Genomic DNA, 9,484 nt, shown 5'->3' on the forward strand with positions numbered 1-9,484 from the left:
GTGCTTTAGGAGGCCGAGGCAGGTGGATCGCTTGAGCCCAGGAGTTTGAGACCAGCCTAGGCAACACAGTGAGACTTCTTCATCTCTACAAAGCATTAAAGAATATATATATATAGCTGGGAGTGGTGGTGTGCACTTGTGGTCCCAGCTGTTAGGGAGGCTTAAGTAGGAAGATTAATTGAGCCCAGGAGGTCAAGGCTGCAGTGAGCCATGGTCGCGCCACTGCATTCCAACCTGGGTGGCAGAGAGAGACCTTGTCTCACAAAAAAGAAAAACAAAATAATGCGTTTAACTAAATTATTTTTTTAAGATGGGGTTTTGCTTTGTTGCCCAGGCTGGTCTCAAACTCCTGGGCTCAAAGCAATCCTCCTGCCTTGGCTTCCCAAAGTGCTGGGATTATAGGTGTGAGCCACCATGCCAGCTGAAGCACAATTCTGACCAATTTTTTTTATATAAGTAGTAGTTAGGTTCTATAATACATCTGTTTAAATATAGTCCCCAAGATCCTTAGCTAACTTTTTTTCTTCTTTAGCTAACCTTATTTATTTACTTATTTATTTATTTACTTATTTATTTATTTTGAGGTGGAGTTTCGCTCTTGTTGTCCAGGCTGGAGTACAATGGCGCAATCTCAGCTCATCGCAACCTCCGCCTCCCAGGTTCAAGTGCTTCTCCTGCCTCAGTAGCTGGGATTACAGGCATGCACCACCATGCCAGGCTAATTTTTTCTTTATTTTTAGTAGAGACGGGGTTTGTCCATGTTGCTCAGGCTGGTCTCAAACTCCTGACATCAGGTGATTTGCCCGCCTTGGACTCCCAAAGCACTGGGATTACAGGCATGAGCCACTGCACCCCGCCAGCTAACTTTAAAACCTAGGTTAAATATTAAATAATAATTTTGGGTTATCTGGATAATTTCTAATTAAGATAGAATGCTCAAACATGGGTCACCAAGCATAGTCTGTCTACCTTTACTTCTTACTTTTCTATATTATGGAGTGGCTTAACCTTTGGGTCATTTTCATGAGTGTGTTCATCACTGCCATTTTAAGAAAGTGTAGTCCAGGCCCGGTGGCCCACGCCTATAATCCCAGCACTTTGGGAGGCTGAGGCAGGTAGATCACTTGAGGTCAGGAGTTTGAGACCAGCCTGGCCAACATGGTGAAACCCTGTCTCTACTAAAAATACAAAAATTAGCCAGGTGTGGCAGCACATGCTTGCAATCCCAGCTACTGAGGAGGCTGAAACAGGAGAATTGCTTGAACCCTGGAGGCGGAGGTGCAGTGAGCCGAGATCGTGCCATTGCACTCCACCCTGGGTGACAGGGTGAGACTCTGTCCCCCCTGCAAAAAAAAAAAAAAAAAAAAGTATAAAAAAGATATATGTATATGGCTGTGGGGGTCATATTATATGTTCTTTGTAAACACTGTTGATTTGATAAAATGTTTGTATATAATAGATAGTTTTCAATGCCCTACCTCCCAGTTCTCTCCCTCCCTGAAACAGAACTTAGCTACTTAGGTAAAGTTGGAAAGAGGGTGATTGATAAAGTTGGAAGAAGGATGATTGATATCGGGACCAACAGAGGCAGAGGAGTACGTCCGTGTGTTCAGTATTCAGATTATTCTCTCCATAAGAAAACAAAAGCAATTCTTAAAAATCAAACTAATCCTATTCCAGCAAGTACAGCTAAAAAAAATAAACTGAAACATACGTTTGTATTATACTCTACACTGGTAAAATCAGTAAAAAGATGTTAGTTTTTAGGGCAAAATCATCAAATCAGTCTAACTTGTCCAAGGATTAAACCTTTCCTGATTACGTGAACCACGGATTATTGTATAAAATTGCTTCTGAGCTAGCAGTTTCTATGAAAAAGGTTTTTGTTTTGTTTTGCTTATCCCATTTAAAGTATTAGGAGTTCAGCTCCTTTGTTTTCTGGGAGTTTGGGCAAAATTGGATTTACAAAAGCTCTTACTGGTCTCTATAAACCAATCAGGACAAAGCCCCTTTAATTTAAATCTTTATAATCTAATTTGTTAATACCCTCAGGAGGTAGAAAAATTTTCCCCATTCACACAATGAGATTTAAGGCTTTTCTCATTTACAGGCCTAGAGACCCCAGAGTTTGCAGCTTCATTTTTATAACTCCTTATCCGTCAGTAGCCACAGAACCACAAAAACTCACCAGTTCAGACAGATCTCAAAGGGCTCTTCTCCTTCTTTTGGGCACAAAAGCGTTTAAGTGACTTAATCTCACAAATAAACAATCTGTCATACAAAAAGAACTAACAGGCTGGGTGTGGTGGCTCATGCCTGTAATCCCAGCACTTTGGGAGGCCGAGGTGGGCAGATCACCTGAGGTCAGGAGTTCGAGATCAGCCTGGCTAACATTGTGAAACCCCATTTCTACTAAAAATACAAAAAACTAGCAGGGTATGGTGGCGCGCACCTGTAATCCCAGCTACTTGGGAGGCTGAGGCAGGAGAATCGCTTGAACCCAGGAGGCAGAGGTTACAGTGAGCTGAGATCATGCTATTGCACTCCAGCTTGGGCAACAAGAGGGAAACTTTGTCAAAAAAAAAAAAAAAAAAAAGAGCTAACAACCAAGATTCTCTGTCATCTCTCACCTATCAGAGACTAGATCCCACCAGCCACCCAGCAGAGATCACCAGTGGTCAAACCATGAAACCAGGCTCCTAACCAAGTCTGCTACCTACCCAGGGGGAAGCTCACCACCCTGCACAAATTCAACTTGCCTGCGTGGGCTGCCTTCTCATCCCGATCCCCTGCATTCATGGGCAGGCTATGGAACAGCCAAAATACAAGTTAGATGAGTCACAAACAGCCCTAGCCAATAACCAGAAACTGAAAGAATCAGAAGGAAAAATGGGGAAACAGTCAGCAAAAGTAAAGTTCCAGTGCCTCTTGGGATTCACTCCAGAAGTCGAGAAGAGACATAGCTGGGCTTAAACAATTTGTGAGATTCTATTGCTAATTCCAACAGAAGGCATCTGGACGGAGCTTCCACTGCTGAATTCCCAGCACGAATGTAAGCGAAGAAACCTGGAATCTCTAAGCAAGACAGCAAGATGTTGGGAAAGAAAGAGGCTCTACGCAGCAGGTGACTGGTTAGTTGAATAATCTGAAACTCAGTTGGGGCACAAACATGAAACTGTTTTATTTTCCTCTAGTCACTGCCTTCAACTCAGTTTTGTCACATTTCCCTTCTCTGTGCTTTAACAGTATCTTGGGCGGATTCATTCGTCTTCTAGTCATTCAATATACACTAGTCCTCTCTTATCCCAGGGGATACTTTCCAAGATGCTCCAACGGATGCCTGAAACTTTGAATAATATCAGACCCTATATATGCTGTGTTTTTTTCCTATACGTACATACGTATGATAAAGTTTAATTTATAAATTACGCACAGTAAGAGTTTAACAGTAATAATAAAATAAAACAATTATAACAATATGCCGGCATCACTGCTCTAGCACTTAGAGGCCATTATTAAGTAAAATAAGGGGTATTTGAAGATAAGCACTGCGACACCGCAGCAGTTGATCTGGGGATAACTGAGACTTTTACCAAGCGACCAATGAAGGACAGCACAGATGGAGTGGAGATGCTGGACAAAGGGATAAGTCAAAGAAATGATTCCTCTTGAGCAGGACGGAGTGGAATTGCTTGAGATCTTACCATGCTACTCAGAACAACATGCAATTTAAAACTTATGAATTGTTTGTTTCTGGATTTTCTCATTTAATAATTTCAGAGTGTGGTCGACCTCAGGTAACTGAAACCGCAGATACAGGAGGAAGGACTACTGTAATTTAAAACTCCAGTCTCAGCCAGGCGTGGTGGCTCACGCGTGTAATCCCAGCACTTTGGGAAGCCGAGGTGGGCGGATAACCTAAGGTCAGGAGTTCGAGACCAGCCTGGCCAAAATGGTGAAACCCTGTCTCTACTTAAAATACAAAAATTAGCTGGGCATGGTGGCAGGTGCCTGTAATCCCAGCTACTTGGGAGGCTGAGGCAGAAGAATTGCTTGAACCCAGGAGGCGGAGGTTGCAGTGAGCCAAGATCACGCCATTGCACTCCAGCTTGGGGGACAAGAGCGAGACTTCGTATGAAAAAAAACTCCAGTCTCACATTCATCAACCCATCACCATCATCATTACATTCCCACCTCTCTCCTCCTCCCCACCCCCTCTCCCACCCTGAAAGAGAATCATCTCTGCACTCTGCGGCCAGATAAACCAGAGATAACTGTCCATTTCAAGCTCCTTTCTTCTGCTCCATTTGAATAAAAAAAGGAATGCTCAGCAGATAATGGATTGAATGAAACAGCAGACCACACCTTTTTTCTTCTCTCAATTCCTCGTGTCAAAGCCTGACCTGTGTGGGGATGGGAGGGTGGGGAAGAGGTTAAACTAGATTTGAGATCTGTTATCCATACATTTCTCTTTTGCCTCTGTCTCCCAGTCTGTGACTTCTTAGCTTCCCTTGTTGAATCTTTACCTTTTTTTTTTTTTTTTCGAGATGGAGTGTCGCTCTGTCGCCCAGGCTGGAGTGCAGTGGCGCAATTTCGGCTCACTGCAAGCTCTGCCTCCCGGGTTCACGCCATTCTCCTGCCTCAGCCTCTCCGAGTAGCTGGGACTACAGGTGCCCGCCACCACACCCGGCTAATTTTTTTTTTTTTTGTATTTTTAGTAGAGACGGGGTTTCACCGTGGTCTCGATCTCCTGACCTCGTGATCCGCCCGCCTCGGCCTCCCAAAGTGCTGGGTTTACAAGCGTGAGCCACCGCGCCGGGCCGAATCTTTACCTTCTTGTCTCTCCGGAGAGCCCTATCTCCCTGTTATTCACTCTTGCTTCCCATCCCAGTCCTGGCCCTCCCCCATACTCACCATGGGCAGTTAATAAGTTATATCTGAAATCTTGACTTGAGTAATTTCTTTCAAAGTTTCTCCTTGGAATCTGGGGAAGAATTTCTATATGGAGAGACTGTCAACTTTGATAGTCCCCAACATCCCCAAAACTCTTAGACTTCTTTATGAATCTGCCTCAAGTTTCACTCTGGAGAAAGTAAGGGTGAAAAGGAAGTGTATCAGAATAGGGATGGGGTGTAGTGGGGATAGGATGGAGATAGCAATGGGAGTTGGGATTCACCTGGAGCTGGAGATTGAGACAGACGGGAAAACAGACAGAAATGAAGATAGCGATATGGATGCAATGGAGTCCAGATGCGGATGGGGTTGGGGAAAGAATCTGAGGATGGAGAGAGGGACAGAGGAGATAAGTGAGAGTGGAATGGAGATGGGCAGGTGGATCTGTAGGGATCCTTGGCCCCTCCCTGGGACCTATGAGCTCAGAAGCAGGATGGAGATAGGAGTGGTGATGGAAGGAGAGTAGAAGTAGGAATAGGATGAGTGTACTTCCTGTGATGAGGTCTCCTTACTCAGCAGTCAACACTCGGGTAGGAAACTGGCAGGGTGGCTTGCTTGCTTTCTTTTCCCTCCTTCCCTCTCTCCCTTCCTCCCTCCCTTCCTTCCTTCCTTCCTGAGATGGGATCTCACTATGTTGCCCAGACTGGTCTTAAACTCCTGGGCTCAAGCAATCCTCCCACCCCAGCCTCCCAAAGTGCTGAGATTACAGGCGTGAGCCACTGAACCTGGCTGCAGAGGCCACTTTCCACTTGGAAATGCTCTAGCTTCTGGCCACTCAAAGTGGGGTTCTGTGAACCAGCAGCAAGGACCTCACCAGGGAGCTTGTCAGAAATGCAGAATCCCTGGTCCTTCCCTGGGACCTACTAAACCAGAATCTGCATTTAGTAAGAGTCCCAGTGTGCACACTAAAGTTTAAGAAGCATTGTTCTAGAAAAAAATTAAAAAGAAAAAAATGGAAAATATAAGTAAATCAATGCATTGTGTGGAAACTTGAAAATATATATATGCAAAATGTTTTTAAAATAAGATGATAAAGGAAAATAAATAATGAAAAAAAAGCACTGCTTTAGCGAATGCCATGGCTGAAGCAGTGGCCACTCACCTTTCCCAGGCCACACTGCTGTTTCTGTCCCTCCGCATTGATGCATTTCCTCTGGCCATCCTGTCTGCCAAATTCAGGAAAAGACACCAGGAGACTGGCATCATGAAAACTTCAGGTTATGCTTCATGGTTTTTTTTTTTTTAAATCCCTTATAAGCACCATTCATTTAAAAAAGTTTTAATGTTTTTAAAACATTCCACCACCACCCACTTCAAAAATTAGAATTTACCCAGCACCCCAAAAGCAGCCCCTCATCCATATGAGACTTCCCTCAGGTCACACACCCCGTTCTATCTCTAGAGGTAAGCACGATCTTGAATTTTATGTTAGCTACTTGCTTGTTTTCCATTTTACCACTTATATACACATCTCTCAACAATGTAGTTTCATTTGACTTGTTTTTTGACTCACTTTTTTCTTTTTCTATAGGGACAGACAGTAGACAGGGTGTCCCTCTGTCATGTCATGACTCACTGCAGCCTTGAACTCCTGGCTGAAGTGATCCACACACCTCAGCCTCCTGAGTAGCTAGGACTCATGCTCCACCATACCTGACTAATTTTATTTTTGTACAGACAGGGTTTGGCTATGCTGCCTAGGTTTTTTTTGTTGTTTTTTTTTACATTTATATAAGTGGAGTAATTTGTATCTTGTTTCATGTATTCAATCTATAAGATTCATAGTGCCGTAGTTCAGTCATTCCCATTGCTGAATAGTTTCCATCATATAAATATATCACAATCTATTTCTCAATTATGCTATTGATGAACAACAGCATTGTTGGATTATTGTAAAAATGCTGCTATGCCGCTGCTGCACGAGTGGGCCCAGTGCCTGCATCAGCTCTTCGAGCTTCTCCCTAGTGGGCAGCAGCAGCTTCCGGGCTGACCTGGGCAGAGGCTATGGTGGGACTAGCGGCATGGGAGGCATCACCGCTGTCACAATCAACCAGAGCCTGCTGAGCCCCCTTAGGAGGTGGATCCCAACATCCAGGCCATGCGCACCCAGGAGAAGGAGCAGATCAAGAACCCCACCAACAAGTTTGCCTCCTTCATCGACAAGGTACTGTTCCTGGGGCCGCAGAACAAGAGGCTGGAGACCAAGTGGAGCCTCCTGCAGCAGCAGAAGACGGCTGGGAGCCACATGGATATGCTCCAGAGCTGCATCAACAACCTTAGGCGACAGCTGGAGACTCTGGGCCAGGAGAAGCTGAAGCTGGAGGCGGAGCTTGGCAACATGCAGGGGCTGGTGGAGGACTTCAAGAACAAGTACTAGGATGAGATCAATAAGCGTACAGAGATGGAGAATCAATTTGTCCTCATCAAGAAGGATGTGCATGAAGCTTACATGAACAAGTTAGAGCTGGAGTCTGGCCTGGAAGGGCTGACTGACGAGATCAACTTCCTCAGGCGGCTGTATGAAGAGAAGATCGGGGAGCTGCAGGCCCAGATCTCCTCCACGTCTGTGGTGCTGTCCATGGACAATAGCCGCTCCCTGGACATGGACAGCATCATCGCTGAGGGCAAGGCGCAGTACGAAATCTCCAACCGCAGGCGGGCTGAGGCTGAGAGCATGTACCAGATCAAGTATGAGAAGCTGCAGGCGCTGGCTGGGAAGCACTGGGATGACGTGCAGCATACAAAGACTGAGACCTCCGAGATAAACTGGAACATCAGTGGGCTCCAGGCTGAGACTGAGGGCCTCAAAGGCCAGAGGGCTTCCCTGGAGGCCGCCATCGCAGACGCCGAGCAGCCTGAGGAGCTGGCAGTTAAGGGTGCCAACGCCAAGCTCTCCGAGCTGGAGGCCGCCCTGCAGCCGGCCAAGCAGGACATGGCGCGGCAGCTGCGTGAGTACCAGGAGCTGATGAACGTCAAGCTGACCCTGGACATCGAGATCGAGGTCGCCACCTACAGGGAAGCTGCTGGAGAGCGAGGAGAGCCGGCTGGAGTCTGGGATGCAGAACATGAGTATCCATACGAAGACCACCAGCGGCTATGCAGGTGCGCTGAGCTCGGCCTATGGAGGCCTCACCAGCCCCGGCCTCAGCTACGGCCTGGGCTCCAGCCTTGGCTCTGGCATGGGCTCCAGCTCCTTCAGCCGCACCAGCTCCACCAGGGCCGTGGTTGTGAAGAAGATCCAGACCTGCAATGGGAAGCCGGTGTCCGAGTCCTTTGACGTCCTGCCCAAGTGAACAGCCAGGGCAGCCCCTCCCAGCCTGCCCCTCCTGCGGCTGCCCAAGAGCCCGGGAGAGAGGCCGGGGAGCACAGGGAACAGGAGACCCACCTGAGGCTCAGCCCTAGCCCTCAGCCCACCTGCGGAGGAGTTTACTGCCTGGGGATACCCCCTTGCCCATGTCTCCAGCTACAAAACAATTCAATTGCTTTTTTCTTTTTTGTGTGTGTCCAAAATAAAACATAGGCTAACTCTGCAAAAAAAAAAAAAAAAAAAAAAAAAAAAAAAAAAAAAATGGCTGCTATGATTGTTCTCATATAAGAATTCTGGCGAACATGCCACAAATCCTCTAGGGAAGTGATCTCAAATTATTTTTCTCATTTACCTGTAAAAGACTTTGTGTCCTTCCACACATTTAAATAAATAAACTTATTATATTATATTATATATATGACAAGATATCAAGCAACATTTTTTATGGCAGGTTTAGGTTCACAGAAAAATTGGGTTGAAAGTACAGAAAGTTTCCAAGCACCCCTCTGTCCACACATGCACAGCTATTCCCACTAACAACATCCTGCGCCAGAATGGTGCATTTGTTACAATCAATGAACCTACACTGACAGATCATTATCACCCAAAGTCTACAGTTTCCATTAGGATTCACTCCTGGTGTTTGTGCTATGACTTCTTTCTTTCTTTTTTTCTGTGTGTGTGTGTGTGTGTGTGTGTGTGTGTGTGTGTGATGGAGTTTTGCTGTTGTTGCCCAGGCTGGAGTGCAATGGCAGGATCTCAGCTCATTGCAACCTCCACCTCCTGGGTTCAAGCGATTCTCCCACTTCAGCCTCCTGAGCAGCTAGGATTACAGGTGCCCACCACCACATCTGGTTAATTTTTGTATTTTTAGTAGAGACAGGGTTTCACCATTGTTGGCCAGGCTGGTCTCGAACTCCTGACCTCAAGTGATCTGCCTGCCTCAAGTGATCCGCCCGCCTCAGCCTCCCAAAGTGCTGGGATTATGGGTGTGAGTCACTGTGCCCGGCCTAAAGTGGGTTCTTTGTAGGAATACATAGTTGGGTCTTGTTTTTTGATCTACTCTGAAAATCTTTTAATCAGTATATTTAGACTATTGACATTTAAAGTGATTATTGATATAGTTGGATTAATATCTACCATATTTGTTTTCTATTCATTGCCCTTCCTCTTTGTTCCCATTTTGACTTCCACTCTTTTGTTTGTTTGTTTGTTTTTGAGACA

General features: G+C 45.8%; 1 pseudogene; it reads left to right on the top strand.

Moving 5' to 3' along the window:
- The first annotated feature begins 7,238 nt into the window (after positions 1-7,238).
- Positions 7,239-8,246, top strand: LOC115834302 (annotated as a pseudogene).
- The last annotated feature ends 1,238 nt before the right edge of the window (positions 8,247-9,484 follow it).

This window comes from Nomascus leucogenys, unplaced genomic scaffold (assembly GCF_006542625.1).
Source record: "Nomascus leucogenys isolate Asia unplaced genomic scaffold, Asia_NLE_v1 001500F_34007_qpd_obj, whole genome shotgun sequence".
In the NCBI taxonomy this organism is placed as follows: domain Eukaryota; kingdom Metazoa; phylum Chordata; class Mammalia; order Primates; family Hylobatidae; genus Nomascus; species Nomascus leucogenys.